Below are 21,893 nucleotides of genomic sequence, written 5' to 3'. Positions count from 1 at the left end.
GTTTCTGGGGCGGAGCTGCCTGAAGCTTGCACATGCGCTAGTGACCGTGCATGCGCAGACTCCAGGCAGGGAGGGGGCGCTCTCACCGTCCTCGCTGCGGTTTCCTCCGCTGTGTGTGACCTTGTCTCCGTACCACTCACGTGCGTAAGTTCCTGAGGTGAGGCACACAACCTTAGCCCCCGCAGGACCTGGGGGCATTTGTTAGAAATTGCTTTGCCTGCAGAGACTTTGAGCACAAACCTAATCATCAGCTTGTATTGGTAGCCCCGTGATTGAGGTGCTGGGCAGAAGGACTGAGCGAGAAAGAGGGTGATGGAGGCAAAGGACTGCCAAACATCGCTTCCAGCCACCACGTGCCCGCCCACGTGATGCAGGGCAGCCCGAGATAGAGGCGCCATATTTTCTGGGTCTAGCCTGTCAGTAAATAATAGGGCACAGATGTTTCTGAATATTTTATGATTAACTTGCCCCAGGGGACTCTAAATGTTTTATAATTTCTGGGTAGAGAAAGCATCCAGGGCTGTGTAATTCTTAGCAGCAAGTTCGGCGTTATTTTAATGCTTAATATAGGCATTCCTTCTCACACTTTTATAAGATGGCAGTAGCCATAGAGGTTAAAACTTCCGTTTAATGTGAACAGCGCGAACACAGGAAAATAACATCTAATCTAAGAGGTGGAGACTAATTTGAGGATCACTGTAAAGATTCTTTACAAGTAAGTATTTACTTATAAATTCTTTGAAACTGAGATGGATATATTTTGCTGCTTTGGGTTGTAGCCTTTTTTTTGGGAGGGGGGAGCCGGAGTGTTGTCTTTATGAGCGGGAGGTACAGTTATTTGTTTATAAGGGACAAATTCACCTCAAACATAGGTCTCCTCATTATAAGGAGACCCTCTGAATCTTCCAGGCCCTGTGTTCTTAACCCACACCTACATCATCAACAGCAGAGGGCGTCCTGCTTCAGCAATCTGAGGGATAGCCCCAGAGTAAGGACCGGGTGATCCGGGTTATATGTGTGTCTACTCTTAATTTACCTTTTCACAAGCTTCGAGCGAAGTCAAAGTGGAATCCTGCTCCACAAGTCAGGGCGGGGGGTTTCAGGGTTTTGGGGGGTGTGGGCGGGTGACAAGATGTAATTAGAGAGTTGGGAGGAATTCCACCAGGGTAGTGATGAAGCTCATGGATTTGGGAGGATGAACTTGGATTCAAATTCTAGCATTACTTCTTACCAGCTCTGTGTCTTTGAGTGAGTTATTTTTCCTTTTGCAGTTTCCACATTAATAAAATGGCAACACATACTTACTTGTAAAGTCCTTGGCACAATGCCTAGCTCATAGGAAGTGCTCAATAAATATTAGCCTTGAAAATAGGCAAGGAAGCAAACAAGCGATTGTCTTCAGGTTCAGGCTAGGGAAAGAGAGAATCAAAATGAGTAGGGAGCTGCTTTCCTACTATGCTGGAGTAACTCATTTTGGAAAATATTACACAGACTAGGGTTTTGTGTATATGTATAAAGCACTAAGGTGCTTTATGTATATGCTCATTGGCTGATTGATTAAAAACAATCCTTTATAAGATGTGAATAGGTTTTCTCTAATTTCACATTAGTTTTCCATTTATTTGGGAGGTGCTGGTATTCTTTCACAGCTAAATGATTTACAGTGTGAAATTCTAAAATAGAAGTTTGAAATCATTCTCTGAAACAATTCTGTGCTTTTTCAGAGTAAAGGTTGATATGCCTAAGAACAAAACCAATTTAAAGAAGAAGAGTGATACAAACTGTTTGGAGGTGCTTTCCACACATTGTTCCAGATTTGGGGTCTGAAGATACAAAGGAAATGGCTTTTTACCACACTTCACTTTGAATGGTAGGAACCTTCTTTGACATCGTGGATAGAATTTCAGAGTGAGAAGAGTTTCTAAGGTTTTCACAGGTAAGAAAAAAATACCTTACCTATTTCTACCCCCTCAATTAAACAAAAATCTCTTAGCACGAGGCTAGGTTAGCAGCACTTTTACAAGTTTCTCAGGTGGTTCTAATATGCAGCCAGCAGTGTGAACCCTTGTTCTACACCAACTTATTTTACTCTTGGGAAAAGTACTTGTCCATCTTCCATGCAGCCTCCAGAGTGGAGAGGCTTAAAATAGAAATACAACAGGTTAAAAACCTTCAGTGACCCTTCCCTTCTCCCTCTGCCATCTCTTCAGTTTTCAGGACAAAGTTCAGGATCTTCAGCTTAGCTCACAATTCCTTTCAGTATTTGACTCTTGCTATGCAGCCCACCTCAACTTTTCTATTCCCTTTACTTCTCCCCCTGCACCCTTCTGTCTAGTCATGCCCAACTGCTTGTATCTTGAAATCGTGGCATGAAACTTCCCAGTGTCATACTTTAACATAATTTTCCTTCCTCCTGCTGGACTGCCTTTATCTCTTTCTTCATTTTCAAAATGGAGCTCAAGCTGAGATATTCAAATAGGGAGGGAACACGGGAATATTAGTTGTGGCTGCCTGGGTCAAAATCTGTAGTTTTTTTTAAGACTGGGAAATAGTCTTTGAGATTTTTAAATTTCTAGCACAAATGCTTCAGGGCTAGGTTGGTATCATAAATGTATAGAGGAGGAAAGGTATGAGATAAAAAAAGTGATGGGGCTCTGGCTGCTTGGATAGCATGTGCCTCATATAAAGATGATTAAATTAAACTTTTAGGAAAAACTTGGGGCAGTCAGCCCAGGGGCTGCCAATTCACAACTTTTTGATCACTTTGTTTTACAGATGAGGAAACTGAGAGCTAGAGAGAGTGCTGGGAACTAGTAGTATAAGGCAATGCTAGAGCCCGGGTCTTCTAAATATAGGTCCAATCTTCATAGCACACCATACAACTTTGGCACATTTCCCTTTTAAGTTCTAGTGTATTTATTCCAGATAGTAGTAATACTCATTAACATTTATTCAATGTTACACAATTAGGAAAAAGCACTAATTCTGTTTTAAAGACTACAGTTCAGCAAGGTGCTGTAGAAAGATGTGTCTTGCTCCCTGGGTTAGACTTCTTGTGTTCTGAGGCAGAATCCTGGAGTGCCCTACTATGGAATGCAGTCTCTGCTCCCTGCAATATTCTAGTCTGAGACCTTGTAGGGGTAAGTGAATCCCTACCATGCTTCTCTCCCAGCTCACACCTACTATAAAGTGAAATCTTAGCTCTGGTCTGATTGATGGATTTCCCTCTCTGGGCTGCCTGGGGGAATTTTACCTCTTACAGATTTCTGAAAATAAAAGCATTTCCCCCAGCCTTCTTTTCTAGAAGAGAGGAATTTATTCACTCAGACAAAAGTACACTCTGAAATGAGAAAATTATCCTCACACTTGGCAAAGATTGAAGCTGGACGTTTCCTTTGGTCCAGTGGACAGCTACTTTACTGGCTGGGTTCTGAAAGCTTCCTTGCTAGGAGAAAGATAAGGCTTTGTTCTGACACATGGACACCCTGGGCCCATTTGCCTGCTTCAGGGGCTGTGGTCCAACCCAAGGTATGGAGAGCACCTGGGTCTGCTTTGGCTTTTCTTTTTTTTTTTATTTTTTATTTTTTTAAAGATTTTATTTATTTATTTGAGAGAGATAGAATGAGAGTTAGAGAGCACAAGAGGGAAGAGGGTCAGAGGGAGAAGCAGACTCCCCGCCGAGCAGGGAGCCCGATGTGGGACTCGATCCCGGGACTCCAGGATCATGACCTGAGCCGAAGGCAGTTGCTCAACCAACTGAGCCACCCAGCCGCCCCTGCTTTGGCTTTTCTAAACAGTGCTCTCCTAACTCCCAGTTTCTGTACCTCTCAAGACACACCTAAAGAAATAGCTATGTTTGCTTCTTTGCCAAGAGACTCACTACTGGGGATAGAAGAAAATCTTACATACGTGATACCATTAGCAGGAATGGGAAAGAGCAGAAATAATAACCTGTGAAGGGAGTATGGAGTATAGGATAACATCATGCCTCTCAATTGGTCAGGAGATGGCTCAGGTTTGGAGAGGAGAAGGCTGGGAATTTGGGATGTCCATTGGTTGTCAAGAGGACTCCCCTTGCCCCCGATATGGAAGCATCTCATAATAGATGAGAGATTTCCTTCTTAGCTGCTGGACACTTGCCATTTCTGTCTTGTTCTTATGTTGTGGTGACTTGTAGTAGTTTATGAGATGCAGGCAACTTCCTGGCCCAGTGTTGCTGAATGGCCAAGTGTGTCTTCATTTATGCTGTAGTCACAGAAAGGGTAACTCTCCTTGCAAAGCAGGAAAGTTTGTGTTTAAGGCAGACTTTTCTCAGTTAATACACTTTATCACCTTCAAAGTCTTGGTTGAATAAACAGAAATATTTATGATAAAAGAAAAATAGAAGTTAAAATTAAAAATAAAACAACAGGAACTGAAGAGCATTAAATTATTTGTCACTTTATAAAAAGGGACAAGCTATAGGTTTATTTTAAATAGCAAGGTCTCCAGTAATTTAATAAGTATTTCCCTTTATATACAACTTTTAAGAAACAAAATGTTAATTTGTATTTTTCACTGTTTATTTTATTTTATTTTTTTAAAGATTTTATTTATTTATTTGACAGAGAGAGAGACATAGTGAGGGAGGGAACACAAGCAGGGGGATTGGGAGAGGGAGAAGCAGGCTCCCCACCGAGCGGGGAGCCTGATGTGGGGCTTGATCCCAGGACCCTGGGATCATGACCTGAGCTAAAGGCAGACGCTTAACGACTGAGCCACCCAGGCGCCCCTCACTGTTTATTTTAAATACACAACTCATTTTGAGATATATAGAAAACTAAACCATTTTTTTCTTTAAACTTTTTATTGTTATGTTAATCACCATACATTACATCATTAGTTTTGGATGTAGTGTTCCATGATTCATTGTTTGTGCATAACACCCAGTGCTCTATGCAGAACGTGCCCTCTTTAATATCTGTCCCCAGGCTAACCCATCCCCCTCGCCCCCTCCCCTCTAGAACCCTCAGTTTGTTTTTCAGAGTCCATTGTCTCTCATGGTTTGTCTCCCCCTCTGATTTACCCCCCTTTATTCTTCGCCCTCCTGCTATCTTCTTTTTTTTTCTTAACATATATTGCATTATTTGTTTCAGAGGTACAGATCTGTGATTCAACAGTCTTGCACAATTCACAGCGCTCACCATAGCACATACCCTCCCCAATGTCTATCACCCAGCCACCCCATCCCTCCCACCCCCCACCACTCCAGCAACCCTCAGTTTGTTTCCTGAGATTAAGAATTCCTCATATCAGTGAGGTCATATGATCCATGTCTTTCTTTGATTGACTTATTTCACTCAGCATAACACCCTCCAGTTCCATCCACGTCGTTGCAAATGGCAAGATCTCATTCCTTTTGATGGCTGCGTAATATTCCATTGTGTATCTATACCACGTCTTCTTTATCCATTCATCTGTCGATGGACATCTTGGTTCTTTCCACAGTTTGGCTATTGTGGACATTGCTGCTATAAACATTGGGGTGAACGTACCCCTTCGGGTCCCTACTTTTGTATCTTTAAAGATGAGAAAGTTCATATTTATGAAGGCTTTTCCATTCTGATTTTATGATTTTCATAATTATAACTAAACAGATTTGTTATATGTTATGGTTGCAGGTTTCAGACTTGTATCCAAACTTGATAAATTTGTATGTAGACGTTATAGTTATGTGTTACAGTCCCTGTGTTTCAATGTCTTTACATATCTGACATTATAACAATGACATTTTCTGGATTTACTGCTGGAGATACCTGTCCTCACAGTCTAGTTCTTAAAAAATCCTTCATATTCAAAAGGAGTTAGTGAGTGGGAGGCATCACATTTGTTCTTTAAGAGATTTTAAATAAGAAACGAATCCGTTAAACAATCTGCAAGGAAAACCATCTCTCTTAGTAGTTTCCATGTTCTTAAAATTCCCCAAATGTTCAGTTTTTCTTTGGTAATTTAATTTCTGCTGCAGATGTCCATCCAATTTATATGTGATTTATCATAGATTTTAATTTGTAGTGAAAGTGCTGGGACATATTTGCAAAGAGATAATATATATTTTTTCCTTACCTCATTCCTCATTCCAGTTTCAATTAATAATTGGTTTTTCCCATTATTATGAATTTATCTTTGGACGTTAATGCTTTTGGACAATGACTAGTCTCACAAGGTTCTTCTCCAGCTGTCACATTGCAAACCTGACACACCTGGAATCTTCCCATGCCAATGTTGCTCTAAATGTATCTTAATTAAAAAATTATTTTAGTTTTAAGACTTTGAGTCGCTTTATGTTAGAAAAGGGGTTATAGAATCAGAAGTTTGGGGAAAAAAGTCAGAGCCAAATAAAACTTGTAATTTATTTGATTCAAAAATGTTATCTGTATCATACCTGGAGAATAATCATCTTACCTTGTTATGATCTTCTTCAGAGATAAGGAACTTACTCCTGGATACCCCCAGTCACCATTCAGGCCTAGTTTTCACAAATACAATGTGTGAATACTTAAAACACGTTGGTTACCTTTATATGAACCAGATTATCCTCGTGTATATAGTAAAAATGTAATACTTGCCCTGCCTACTTCATAAGAAGGCAGTATAGCCTGATGGTTGAGAGAAATGAGCTTTGTGGTCAGACTGGCCAGTGTTTAAGTCTTAGCTACTTAGTTCAGTGTGTTTCTGGGATGGTTACTTGACCTGTCTGCATAATGGGGGGAAATAATACCAACCTGTGGGATTGTTATGACGATGAAATTCAGCAATGTTTTTTATATGCTTAGTGTAACGCTGGGCATATTATGAGTTTCCTCAATTAATTGTGTCATATTTATTCATCTATAGTTACATATTTATGAAGATCCCATAAAATACACACAGAAGTGGTTTATAACTGTAAAGGAGCTATTCAGATGTGTTGGCATCATTGCTTGAACATTCTGGTCTTTTCTGAGCCTGGGCTTTGAGTTACAAACCTCCTGGGAATCTGAATGCAGCAGCCACTGAGCCACAGGAAGGCCCATCCTTGTCCAACTTCTGTCTTTGGCCTACATAGGACCTGCCATCTATTGGGCAGCCACTGTACTCCAGGTCCTGTGTTTTGCCTACTTTATTATTAACCCTCACGACAATCCTCCATGGTAGGTATGATTCACATTCTACAGATGAAGAAACAAAGCTCAGCAAATTTAAACAAATTTCATAATTTACCGAAAGTTTATCTTAAACAGCTGTTAAGTTGGGTAATTAAAATAAAAACTCAAGTTTATCTGGTTTTAAAGTATGGGTACTTTTCACTATACTGTGTCTCCTGGTGGGAGTGTAACAACAGTGAGTCAGACAGATTTCTACCTTGTCCTGGATCTGCCACTCACAAGCCCTGTGTCCTTCGGTGACTTGGCTTATTACTCGAACCTAAGTTTCTTCATCTGTAAAATGGCAGTAACAAGACTTACCCCACAGGAATGTTGTATTGAATTAGAAAAAACATCGTAAGTGATAGTAAATAATAGGTGTTCATATTTTATCTTGTCTTTTGGTGCTTGCCATCTCCCATGGGGGTGCTGGAAATCTGCTCCTCCCTCTTCAGGCCAGCAGGGGGCAGTAGAGACCATAAAGGATGTGACCAAACCAGGACTATAGCTTTAAACACCCCCAGCTGGTGTCCACCTACCAGTCTAGGAATCTCTGAATCAGATGAGATCCTTAGTAGTCTTTGATTCTAGCTCTTAGAGGGAAAAGAAAAGAAAAAAACTCCTGATGTTATATACATTAATAGACAAAACCAGCCACAACAGTAGTAATCCCTTGTGTTTGGCTAAGACTCAGAATAGATGGTTTTATATTATACACAAAGCCATTCACAGTTGGCTCGTGTTAGCGGTTTCATTAACCTCATGAAGACATTAATGTTGTTAGGAAAACAAAAGGAGAATCCCTCCAACTCCTTCATTAGACCCAATGAGCAGAGTGCTGCAGCACAAAGGAGGTCCATGCCACGCCCGTCTGTGCTCAGGCTTGCAGCCACCGTGATTCCCATTAGATTGCTACTCGCCAGTCATTAAATCAGCCTCATTTGTGGTATGGAGCCATCATTCCCAAAATAGGTTGCTTTCAAGAAATGAATATTGGTAAGTGATAATGAAGACAAATTAACATAAGATTAAACACAGATGCAGATAGGACCAAACATTGATAGATGGAATGGGGGTAGTATATCCCAGTTGCTTTGAAATATTATTTATTCTTTCTTCTTACCAAAACTCTAGGAGATCCTTATTATTTTCATTTTTACTCCAGTTTCTCTGGCCTGTTCCCACTTGCTGTCATGAGCCCCTGGGAAGTTCTCTATGTTTTTCTGGTAGTTCTCAAAGGTGGCAGTGGTGTGGGGTGTCTCGTGTGTATCAAGAACAAATACAGCGCGGCACGTGCGTTTTTTTTCCTCCTGCTCTCAGGTCTCCAAGTGCTGAGGTCTGTTACTCCCACTGGCCATGGTTTCCTCTACTCTGTAATGTGGTGACTGTTTCTGCTGGTTATTATGTTGGGTGTTTTCCGGCTCTGAAGGTGATACACTTGTGGTGTTTTAGTTCAAGTGTGTATGTGAAGGTTGTACCTCTTTCCTCTTAAAAAAAGTCATATCCTGTTAGACACTCTTAATTCGGTATCAAGAGGCCCTTGGATTCTTTATGAAAATAGGCATTTTTTGGGTCCATCCTGCCAATTTCTCATCCTTCAGTTTGAGCTTAGATATCCTATTTTCCAAGAAGTCTTCCCCAGGTTGCTCTGTGAGCATTCCCCACCCCTTTGATCCCAAAGTGCCCTGCTTACTGTCTTGGCACACTACTTCGACAAAAGTCTGGTGGGGCAGATGACAGGTAGCTCCTTATTTGCTCTTGAATCCCCAACACCTAGGGCAGTGCCTGCCCTGGCATGGGCACTAAATCCATGTTCATGAAGCAAATCTAATTTCCTCTTTGGTTTTGTGATTATTACTGGTTTTGTTCCTTTTGCCCCTTTAACTTTCATTACTTCAGTTTGGTGCCTGCTTTCTTTGACATTATACTCTGAGTGCCTCTTTTTACCTAGTCCTCTGGATTAGTGGTCTGATTTTGAATCATCCACCAGGTTTTAAACCAGTACTTTCTTTTGATGACTGTATTAGCTTCCTGGGGCTGCTGTAACAAAGTACAACAAGCTCGATGGCTTAGACACCAGGAATTTATTGTCTTAGTTCTGGAGGCTAGAAGTCAGGAATCAAGGTGTCAGCAGGGTTGGTTCCATCTAAGGGCTAGGAAGGAGACTCTGTTCCATGTGTCCTCTGTTAGCTTTTGGTGACCTCAGCTGTCTCTAGCTTGTTGGTGGTGGTCTCCCTGTGTCTTCACATCATCCTCCCTCTGTAAGTGTTTGTCTCTATGTCAGAATTCCCTCTTTTTATAAGGACACCAGTCATATTGGATTAGGGTCCATCCTCATGACCTTGTTTTAACTTGATCATCTGCAAAGACCTATTTCCATATAAGGTCACATTCACAGAGAGTTAAGATTTCAACATCATTTCAGGAGACACAGTTCAACCCATAACAAGTGCCTCATCTGGTAACACCTCAAGGGTAGATGGTGCCACACAGCTGGCCTAGTTTGGCCAAAACTTCCCATAGTGGCTTCTCTTTTCTAGGAGAATTATTGCCGGTTCACTTTCCTTTTCCAGCTTCTCAAGGAGAGCACAGACTAGAACCTGTTTATTATGTTTCACATTCAGGTAGATTGGGATGTACATTTATTTTGAGAAGTGAAAAAAAATTGCCCAGGCTAATCAGCATTGGCACTCAGCTGAAACCAAGTTTAGTAACACTCTGGGGTATTCAGGGCTTCTGTCCTTATAGCCCGTTTGTGGGAAGACAATGTATCATTAACTGGAATGATATAGCAGCCTCCTGATAATATATTCCAGCATTTTATTGGTTTGCTACCTCTGAATGGGTTAGGAATTCTCTGAATAATCCCACTGAGGCTGGGTAATCTTAGAAAATGATAACAGTGAAGCAATCAGAATAAGCTTGTTTGTTACAATCCTTTGGGATCACCCCTAAGGAGAAAACAAAGTCAAAAACATCAGAAAGAAATGGAAGGACACACAGATAGTTCATAAACCGAGCATCAGAATGAAAAGGAAAGCAGTGGATGCACCTCCAGAAACACCACCTCAGTCAAGGTTAAGCCAGTGATTCAAATCTAAAATAGAAATCGGCTAAATCTTCCACTGGATTTACTTCTTCCACTCAGTTCTTTCTCCTTATCTGGAAAGCAGAAACAATTGCCCTCTTCCCTTCTACTGTTGTGAAATGAATATGAATAATCTGAGCTTTCAGAAATTGTTCAAAACTCCCTTCCTCCATTCCCATCAACATACCTTTGTGAGCCTGATTTCTCCACCACAAGAACATAGAAACAGTTTAAGATATACAAATCCCCTTGATTATTGTCAATCCAGCCTAGACTAGGTAAGTTAACAAGCCAGTTCATGTATCATTCAAAAGTGTAAGTATTGATGTGCACTGTATTGGTTCAAAGAGTGCATACAGGATTTTAATATAGAGAATATTTTGTGAGGGCTAATGAGATGATACCCGTGACTGTACCAAGCACAGTGCCTGGGATTGAACAGGTGCTCAGTGCATGTTTCTTCATTCATTTATTAACTCCTGTACCAAGACTCTCAGTGGGTGATGGCTTCCAGCACATTATGCTAGGATTCTGGAACACGTGTGTGAGGGAGTATGACCTACTTTACTGACAGTGGGTTACAGTATGTTCTTACCTTTTATTTTCCAAATAACTGCTTGAGAGTACACATGTTTATTATTAAGTCCAGAGTTTCTGATTTTATTTATGTTATTATTTTTAAAAGACTTTTATTTGTATTTTTTTAAAAGATTTTATTTATTTATTTGACAGAGAGAGACATAGTGAGAGAGGGAACACAAGCAGGGGGAGCGGGAGAGGGAGAAGCAGGCTTCCCGCTGAGCAGGGAGCCCAATGTGGGGCTCAATCCCAGGACCCTGGGATCATGACCGAGCCGAAGGCAGACACTTAACGACTGAGCCACCCAGGCGCCCCTAGACTATTTATTTTAGAGAGAGGGAGAGAGAGCATGAACGGGAAGGGCAGAGGGAGAGGGAGAGAGAATCTCAAGCAGACTCTGTGCTGAATGCGGAGCCCAATATGGGGCTCTAGCTCACAACCATGAGATCAGGACCAGAGCAGAAACCGAGTCAGATGCTTAAACAACTGCGCCATCCAGGCGCTCCTATTATTTTTTTTAAGTAGGCTTCACACTGGGTCTGAATTCCCGACCCTGAGATCAAGGCCTGAGCTGAGATCAAGAGTTAGACCCTTAACCACTGAGCTGCCCAGGGGCCCCATGTTTCTACTGATGTTATTATTTAAACATATTTTTGTGTTTACCAACAAATATTAAAAAGTATTTCCATCAATGGATGAATAAAAAATGTGCATATATATAATGGAATATTATTCAGTCTTAAAAAAGGAGGAAATTCTAGCACATGTTGTAACATGGATGAACCTTGAAAACATTATGCTATGTGAAATAAACCAGATACAAAAAGACAGATACTGTATAATTCCACTTCTGTGAGATCTTCAGAAGAGACAGAAAGGAGAATAGTTGTTATCAAGGGTGGAGGGAAGGGAGGAATGGAGCTTACTGTTTAGTGGGTACAGAGTTGTAGTTTGGGATGATGAAAAAGTTCTGGAGACGGATGGTGTGGTGGTGGTTGTACAACATTGTGAAGGTACTTAATGCCACTGAACTGCATGCTTAAAATGGTTAAAATTGTGACTTTTATGTATGTTTTACTACACTATAAATATACAAAAGAGAAAAAAAAAAGACTACCTATTTGACTATACCCTGTGGGACAGTAGTGGCTCTCTGAGGAAAAAAGGAAAAGCATTATTTATAGCATTTGCTGATTTCTGTGGTGTAAATGCTTCCCCCAAGGCCAATTTCAAGCTATTGACCTGATGACTTTGAACTTGGAGTTCAAAGAGAAGAGCAAAATTGGCTCTTCTGAGCCCGCTCCTATCTGGGAAATGAGAAACTTACTATGACTTTACTTTTTCCTTCCTCTCTCCACTTGCCACTCTTTGTTGTAAACTGGAGTTTTAAATCCAGGTTATTAGATGATTATCACTTTTATCCTGGGCAACATATGGCCTTTTAGTGATAATTTGACATACATATTAATTTTTTGTCTATATGTTCACTAACCACTTTCTTTTATAATATCAACTTTCCCTTTCTTGAATTTTTGGTTTATTTCATCTTTCAGTTATATATATATATATATATATACTCTAGATGTTTTTTTCATGAAGAGTACATGAGTGTTTTAATTTCAGAATATTTAAATTTCTGATTTTTTATTTTGCCTTTGAAGATAACTACTCGAGTAGAGTGTTGTACTTTTTTCCCCTCAAGATTTAGTTCGTAAAGATTGAGACCAATCTGATATTTGCTCTTTTGCACATCATTTTTTATTTGGTTGTATTCTTGCATATTTTCTCACTAATCTTGAAGTTCAAAATTTTATCTAGGTTACATCTAAATAATTTTGCCTGGTACTCTTTTAGGCTTTGGGATTTGCAAATGAATTCTTCATCTTAAGACATTCGCTTCTAATTTTAAAAAGTTATTTCTTCTCTCTCCTCCATTTTTACATCTGACATTACTTCTATAGATAAAATCTTAATCTCTCCATAGATCTTACCCTTTCTTTCATTAAATTAGCCTATTAATCAATTTCTTCTGCATTTGTGGAAGAATACTTTGAGCTTGACTTCTATAATCCTGATTATAGGGGTGCCGGGGTGGCTCAGTCTGTTAAGCGTCTGCCTTTGGCTCAGTTCATGATCCCAGAGTCCTGGGATCAAGCCCCATGTCAGGTTCCCTGCTCGGCGGGAGCTTGTGCTCTCTCCCTATCTCTGTCACTATCTGTCTCTCTCAAATAAATAAATAAATAAATAAATCTTTATAATCCTTATTACATTTTAGAAGGATCTAATCAGTTACTCATATCCATTGTAGTGTTTTCACTACATGTTTTCATCACAGTGTGGTTTTTGTTTTTGTTTTGTTTTTTGATGTCAGGTTATTGTGACTTCTTAATGGTCTGTTGTGGTTTCATGTATGTGTGAACTTTTCTCTCAGCTCTTCTTTTGAGAACACTTATTGGGAAATGTCTAAAATTCTCTCCTATTCCTGGTGGTCACATATGTGATCGCATATTATTCTGGTTCCTCATGTTGCTCCCCTTCATTTGATTTACTTTATAGCTTTACATGTTTGGTTGTCCTCCCCGGCCCCCCCCCATTTGTTTTCTTACAGAAGAATGTCAATACTTGTCCTCTACTGGTAGTTGAAGTGGGTCTAGTGGAGAGAATGTGGATCCTTGTTTGAATATTTCAGACATAAGTAAAGAAGAAAGAAAAAAGGAAAAGATTAATTAATTTAAAGATTTAGCACCCTAGCAGGAAGAGTAGGCGCTAGAACCAGCATTTATTTCCATGTTCATTGTGGCAATCAGATTTCAACAAGGGCCATTGCACACTTTCTGGTGTGGCAGGGTTGCTCTCCAAATGAGTGAGCCATGGCAGTGCCCCTGTACATGGGCAAACATAGCAGTCTCCCCTAGATGGGAGTGAGGAGGGGTAAGCCCCTCCAAGAGTCTTTGCTTATTGTGGTCTCTAGCACCCATGCTTTTTCCCAAAGGCTCAGGTGGGAGTTAAATGTGATAAGACCACCTTTGCCTCCCTCAATTGCTTGTCCCTTTCGGTGGGTTCTGTTGAGCTCTCTTCCATCTAATTTTTTTTTTTTAAAGATTTTATTGAGACAGCGAGAATGAGAGAGAGAGAGAGCACATGAGAGGGGGGAGGGTCAGAGGGAGAAGCAGACTCCCTGCTGAGCAGGGAGCCCGATGTGGGACTCGATCCCGGGACTCCAGGATCATGACCTGAGCCGAAGGCAGTCGCTTAACCAACTGAGCCACCCAGGCGCCCCCACCTAATTTTTTAAGTAAATTCATCCAACACATGAGAGAAGTCATGGGAATGGTCAGCTCTTCCTTCTATTTAGTTCCCTTTGCATACCTCAGTGTTTCTTGTGTGAAGATGTCAGATACTTTTCTTGCCATTACAATTTTTTTTAAAGTTTTTACTTATTTGTCAGAGAGAGAAAGAGAGAGAGAGCACAAGCAGGGGGAGCGGCAGGCAGAGGGAGAAGGAGGTCCCCGCCGAACAGGGAGTCCAATGCGGGACTCGATCCCAGGACCCTGGGATCATGACCTGAGCCCAAGGCAGATGCTTAACTGAGTCACCCAGGTGTCCCACTATTACAATTTTTAAATAATTTAAATTGGCGCCCAGAATGCGATATGCCCAGGTGGAAAACTTATGTGGAAACCTAACAAATGAGATAATAAACTAATTGTATGAGTTTAGAAGGTGGCAGTTCTGTGCTGCTGAGAGATTGATGCATGTGTGCTGCCAGCACAGCTTCTTCAACAGGCCAGTGCTTGCTCCATTATCAGGTCGGCCTGTGTGGGTTCTGCCTTTTCAGCAGTGTAAGCAGTGTAACCTACTTTATTAACTTAGAGTGCAGATATGGTCATACCACCTCAATTTAAGACCCCAGGTATTCTGGTAGGAAGATATCTGGTGTTTTTCCAAGAACTCCAAAGGCTTACCTTATTGAAATTGAGGGAAGGGTTATTTCTCCTTTTAATGCTGGAATTAGAGGGAAACGAGAAGCCTGGTCATTAACTCAACAGCACTGCCGTTGAAGCTGGATGCTGTCGTATCCCGTGAATGTTGATGTTTCCCTTTGCAATATGGTGATGGTCCAGGTTCTTGTGTCAACCCCTGTGGTGCCTTACAGTTGGGCTCCAAGATCATACTTGAGTCCCTAAGTCCATACTCAAATATTCTTTAGTCTATAGTCCAATGTCCTCTAAACATAACATTGTGCTTAGATGGCTGGGGCCCAAGAGACTTCCAGGTATGCATTGTATTATTTCCATGCCCCCTGACTTCAGAATCTCAGGCCTTTTGAGCTCAGATTGCTAACATTTCCACAGGTAATTTTATTCTAGAGGGCTTGTCTTTCTTTCCCATGGGCCTTATTCTGGGCCACCCTGGTCTACGATCATTGATCTTCCTGACTTTGAATCAAGGAACAGGGTTTGAGGGTACCAGTCCCTTCTGTCTTGGAATATGCAGTATGCACATTGGTTCACCTTTTCAGCCAGAAACCAGCCCAGTTGCCAGTGGGTGTTATGAGGTGTTTGACTTGGTAAGGCACAAATGTTTCTATTATATTCTGCCAGAGCAAAGGTGCATACTCATCCTTTATAAGAGAGACTACTCAAATGATTCTTTGAAGAACAGATGTCTAGTTCAGAGTGCCACTGTGTCCCTGCCTATTTTGAAAAGCAGTGACTTTGAGTGACCGTGCTTCAGTGGCAGTGACTACTAATACAAAAGGAAATGTAATCCCTCTCTTTCTTGCTGTTCTTTCATCATTCTATTTATTTTATAAGAGAGCATGACTAATGAGGGTATATTGAGTCACAGTGTTCGAAAAGGCAGACAGGTACTAAGTGTATCAGCTGGAACACAAACCCAGGCCTGGCTGGCTCTTACCACCATACTCGATATCGCTGGAAGTTTGAGTTATTGGCATACAACAGTATTAATTACATGTGCATGAAAACAGACTGGGGGACATTAGGCAGGTGTGACCATAAAAACTGCTCTGTTTCAGTAGATTTAATTGTCTCCCACTGTTGGTTTGAATTGGTTGTGAACACACTGATAGAAGGTAATCAAAGAGCTGAATGAACCTGGCAGTTGTAAATGGAAGCATGGGGTCCCGTTCAGGCCAGTACAGAAGTGAATCCGTCCATTGTTTTTAAAAAATAGGCCAAATATTTCTCTCTTGTTCCCTAGGAGGCAATTGGAAGAGACATGCTGATAGCTCCCCTTGGGGCATTAACTGGAATCAAATTAGTGAAGTGAAGCTTAAGTTGGTCATTTTATTCCCAGTTCACAAAAACAGGAAGTGAATGGTAGTGGGAGCAAAGACATACTTTCTAGTTCATCAAAGATTACAAATTGTATTAGTGGGGTATTTGCATTGTAGTAATTACTTCATGGGCACTGCAATGTAAAAGTAGCACTTCAGATAGATTCCAATTTTTTTGCTATGGTTCTTTTATAAAGCAAGTCTTTTCTACTGTGATAAATATCTTAATAACCAACATGGACATCTCTCCTTGCCTTGCTTACTGATTCTCCAGTGACATAGTTCATGATCTGCATTTAATTTGTGCTTTTATAGGAGATAAACACAGCTGCCTTGTCTGCAGGGCATGGATAGCCTTTATGAAAGTGGGGTGTGTATACCCTCATGAACTTCTGGCCCACATATATATGTATTTTTTTTAATGTTTCAAGTTTTTATTTAAGTTCTAGTTAGTTAACATATAGTATAATATTAGTTTCAGGAGTAGAATTTAGTGATTTATCACTTACATATAACACCCAGTGCTCATCACAACAAGTGCCCTCTTTAATACCCATCCTCCATCTAGCCCATGCCCCTGCTCACTTCCCCTCCAGCAACCCTCAGTTTGTTCTCTATAGCTAAGAGTCTCATGGTTTGCCTTCCTCTCTTTTTTTTCCACTTTCCCCTATGTTCATCCATTTTGTTTTTTAAATCACGCATATGAGTGAAATCATATGGTATTTGTCTTTCACTGTCTTATTTCCTTTACCATGATACACTCTAGCTCTATCCACGTCATTGCAAATGGCAAGATTTCATTCTTTTTGATGGCTGAGTAATATGCCATTGTATATATATACCATAACTTCTTTATCCATTCATCTGTCAATGGACATTTGGATTTTTTCCATAATTTGGCTATTGTTGATAATGCTGCTGTCACCATCGGGGTGCATGTGTCCCTTCGAATCAGTGTTTTTGTATCCTTTGTGGCCCATATGTTTTGAGTGCCTTATGGTCATGACCTAATTTTCAAGACATCTTTTGAGGAGTCAAAGAAAAAAAAATGAACCATCCCATAGGCCCCATTAACATTTTCTCAAGATAGAAACAGAAAAGTTGGAATATCCTAAATCAGAAAAGAAATTCTTGGGCAATAGGAACCAGTATGGGGATACTTTCATTCTGGGGGTTTAGAGATGTTTGTTGTGCATGTTTCCTGGAGGATCACGTTGCAACTGTAAGTAAACCTCTAAGGATCCGTGTACACAGAAGCCTGAGAGAAGAATAAGGCAGGCTTTTAGTGCCTCATTGCATTGTGCTTTTCTCCTCATCCACTAAATTATGAATGTGATGAAGTTACTCAAATTCCTGTGAAGTCAAATGAGAGTTCAGTGTATTTTCAGTTGAATCACCCAGCTTGACTATTGACACGTGCAATGTTTAATTTATTGTCGCTTATATAGTTATGGACATTCAGTATAAATGAAAACAATCTGGTTGCATTTTTAAAGCAGTAGCCCCACCTGGGAATATGAACAATAAATGGATGTGGCAACTTTCAGAAGGAAAGAAACTTTAAAAAAAGTGTATCCCTCTTCATATTACAATATCTAAATAGGACTATCTAATGGAGCAACCATTCATTTTTAGAGCTATTATCATGTTCCTGGCCTTGTGCTAGAGTCCGAGGTTCCTGAAATGAGTAAAATAGTCTTGCTTTGAAAAAAAAGCTCATAGTCCTTTATTAGAAGGTTAAATTATTTATTTTTAGTAAACTGCAATGTGTCTTAAACCTGCGAATATAAACAATGAATTAAGGTTCTGTGTGATAACTTATTTTGTAAATAGGGATTATTTTTGTAAAAAGAAAAGTTACTATAGATTGATCTTTTTATATCCTGTTTCTTAAAGTGAGGGCCTATCTGTAATGTGGCTGCTCCTTAGCATAGGTGTTTAAAATAAAAAGATGGGGGCACGTGAGGCTTGCTGAGCTTTTAGTATTCTGGCTGCTTACCTCCCACTTCTCCCCATTTCAACCTTCCGCTTCAAGGGCTGCTTCCCTTATGGGTCCTCATACAGCTCTTTCTCTTGGTAATTTGTTCCATGTTTCTTTCACCCAGAATTCCTTATTTTCTCTGATTATAAACCTTTTGTTGATTTTAAGGTTTGATTCAACTTTCTCTTCTTCCTAAACGTTTTTCCTACCCTTATCCAGAACTCTTTTATTCACTGAATTCTGGAAAAAATGTCAGGCCAATTAACACTGGATCAGTTTCTAGTGTTACAGTAATGTTAATGATAAAAACAAGAACAACTTTTACTAATTGCATACTGGGTGCCAGTGTTACCACCACCTAATACACAGGCACTATTATTATCTTCATTTTATAGATGAGAACATTAAAGCCCAGAGAACTTTAGTAACTTAATCAAGATCATGCAGCTGGAAGCTGGTAAGAGCCGGACTATTTGACTCCAGAGCCTGAGGTCCTAACCACTGGTATTTTTCAATGTGTGGTCTCCTGACCATGTGGATTAGTTAGAATCACCTATATGGGTGCTGTTAAAAATGCAGGTTACTGAACACACCCCAGAAGTACTATCTTAGAATCCATGGGTCTAAGTGTGGAGCCTGGAAATCAGCATCCTTATGCTTCATGAGGGATTTTTACAAACTATATTTTGGAAAACCACATACTTTGCTGACTTTACACTTTTATATTTATCTCTCTAATCAGACTGTAAACCTTATTTTTTATTTTTAAAAATTTTAATTCCAGTATAGTTAACATACAGCGTTATATTAGTTTCAGGTGTACAATATAGTGATTTGGCAATTCCATACATTACATACAGTAATTCCATACATTACTCAGCGCTCGTCATGAAAAGTGTGCTCTTAATCCTCTTCACCTGTTTCACTCAGTCCCCACTGACCTCCCCTCTGGTAACCATCGGTTTGTTCTCTATGGTTAAGACTATTTCTTGGTTTGTCTCTCTTTTTTCTTTGCTCATTTGTTTTGTTTCTTAAATTCCACATGGGAGTGAAACCATATGGTACTTGTCTTTCTCTGACTGACTTATTTCACTTAGCATTATACTCTCTAGCTCCATCCATGTTGTTGCAAATGACAAGATTTCATTCTTTTTTATGACTGAATAATATTTGTATATATCCGTATATATACACCACTTTTTCTTTATCCATTCATCTATTGACGGACACTTGGGCTGCTTCCATAATTTGGCTTTTATTGTAGATAATGCTGCTATAAACATGGGGGTGCATCTTTCCCTTTGAACTAGTGTTTTCATATTTTGGGGGTAAATATTCAGTATGGACTGTAAACTTTTTGAGGTCAGGGATTATGTTAGCCACTACCTTCTGAATCCCAAAGTCTGCAATAGACATTTAGACATTTACTACATGCTTACTCAATAATTGGATTTTTTATGGAGAGAGCAAAATTAAATGTATTCATATAGCAGTGGGAAAGATTCAATCTGATGGAACTTCCAGTTAAGGCATCTGGTAATAATCAAAGGCCCTGCAGAGTTAGAACCCAGAGTTAGGGCCAATCTTATGAATACTTCTCTAGGTTCTGACACTGACTCACTGCATCCTCATTTCCTGTTTCAGTTTGCCTGCCTTTAAATTTGAGGATATTTTAATAATAAAAGGACAGAGATATTTGTGGGAGTTAATAATTGTAATTAGAATATAGAATTTTAAATATTTTTAAAAATTTATTTAGAGAGAGTGACAGTGAGTGAGAACTCGTGCATGGAGGGGAAGTGGGAGAGGGAGAGAGAAACCCAAGCAGACTCTGCATTGGGTATGGAGCCCGCCATGGGGCTTGATCTCATGACCCTGAGATCAGACCTGAGCTGAAACCAAGAGTCAGATGCTTAACTGACTAAGCCACCCATAGAATATAGTATTTTAAAAGTGATAAGAGTAACATAACATTTAGACATTTAAGATAATAAATGAAGTTATCTTATGATTGGAATGAGATCATACAGGTAACATAACATTTAGACATTTAAGATAATAAATGAAGTTATCTTATGATTGGAATGAGATCATACAGGGAAAAGCCCACTTCCTATCCATTGTGACCAAATTTCCACATCAATTTAATAGATATTAAGGGCTCCCACAGAGTTTTCCTATACCCTCTACTTTGGACAATTGTTGGGCAAGCCACTTGTGGCCTGTCGCTATTGTGTGGTAACAGGGTGCTCTCCTTCCTGCACACCGTCCAATCCACTTCATTTTATAGATGAGAACATCATCCAGTTCAGGCTCTTAGTTTAAACACAAGCTATGTGATTTCTCAAGATCAAGCTAGAATTTTAACCCAGATTGTAATATTCCAAATTCAATATTTTCTCACTACATCATGCTGTGTCCTTTCAATACATGTTATTGAGGGTGCCTGTGTGGCTCAGTCATTAAGTGTCTGCCTTCGGCTTGGGTGGTGGTCCTGGGGTCCTGGGATCGAGCCCCACATCAGGCTCCATGCTAGGCAGGAAGCCTGCTTCTCCCTCTCCCACTCCCCCTGCTTGTGTTCCCTCTCTCGCTGTGTCTCTTTTTGTCAAATAAAATCTTTAAAAAAAAATACATGTTATTGAACATGGTAGCCAAAGAGTAGCCTAGGTAATATGCAAATAAGGCCAATAACACAGAAAAGAGACTTATATTGTTAACCTATTTGTTCTCCAGTCTCTTATGTGGCATCAGCTCCTGAAGGACCATTGATAGTGTATTAACCACTTAACTCTTACCCATCGATACTCAAAATTATGACAATCCAAACCTACCTACCTTTCTTTCTTCCTCTCTCCCTCCATCTCTCCCTCCATTTCTTCGTTTCTATATTTTTTTCCAAACTTTTATTTTTAATCTGAATGCCAACTATATTACTGGGCACTTGTTACCATTAAACCGTAGCAATTGGCTAATGCCCAGTTAATAATTTAAACCTTGTGTGCTACTCTCCAGCTTAAGTGTGTTGCTAATTCTTATCAAAATTTTGATTAAGGAATAGTTTTAGAAACAACTAATGAAAAATATGAACATCATCTAGCATACTCTATTGAGGATGGAAAACATCTAATATTTATTTAGAGATCCAATGGGTTAGGGATAGACTGTCAACGGAGTCAACACCTTTGTCTTCCGGGAAGTCATTTGTTTTGACATTACAAGTCTGTCTATCACTTGCCTGTAAATATGTTTTTAGATTGCCCTGAAAGGAGTAGTTTAAACATTGTAGGAGTATGTAATTAAATAATCTCTTAAGGAGATGCTCCAAAAAGCTTCTCTTTTCCTTAGATGAGTTAAGCCAATATACATGAACTGTTGAAGCCCATCCAAATGAAAGATGAATTCAGCAGCCTCCTTCCTTTAATGGCCTTCTGCCCAAAATAAAACTGGCCAGCAAGCAATATTTATCTCAGTGATGCTGCCATTTCATATCACAGAGTGACCGTATAGTCTCATAAACATAGTCCAAAAGTGCTGACTTTTAAAGGCAGTTGATTTTTTTACTTGCTACTGTTTTATAGCTTTGCATAAAATGCTAATGCCATGACATTTGTAGAACTATTAAATCATTTTAATGAAAGAGTAACAGTTACACAACTAATTCATTTGGGTGCATTTCCCTTGCAGAATCCTTTAGTGGTTGATTGTAATGGGAAGGAGCCTTTTTTTTTTTTTAAGCTCCATAATTTTGTTCTCACGTGGAACCAAATCCCATTATTTTGG

General features: G+C 39.8%; 1 long non-coding RNA gene across 1 annotated transcript in view; it reads left to right on the top strand.

The window, feature by feature from the left end:
* The first annotated feature begins 276 nt into the window (after positions 1 to 276).
* LOC141369937 (uncharacterized) overlaps positions 277 to 21,893 on the top strand; it is an 81,829-nt gene continuing 60,212 nt past the window's right edge. The window contains exons 1-2 of the long non-coding RNA XR_012373538.1: positions 277 to 715; positions 1,725 to 1,936. This is a non-coding gene — a long non-coding RNA (uncharacterized lncRNA). The remainder of the gene's footprint in view (positions 716 to 1,724; positions 1,937 to 21,893) is intronic.

This window comes from Callorhinus ursinus, unplaced genomic scaffold (genome assembly GCF_003265705.2).
Source record: "Callorhinus ursinus isolate GAN/ISIS: 27379988/994484 unplaced genomic scaffold, GSC_fseal_2.0 scaffold24, whole genome shotgun sequence".
Classification (NCBI taxonomy): domain Eukaryota; kingdom Metazoa; phylum Chordata; class Mammalia; order Carnivora; family Otariidae; genus Callorhinus; species Callorhinus ursinus.
The sequence above is the reverse complement of the archived record's forward strand: the minus strand, read 5'-3'. Positions and strand labels throughout refer to the sequence as shown.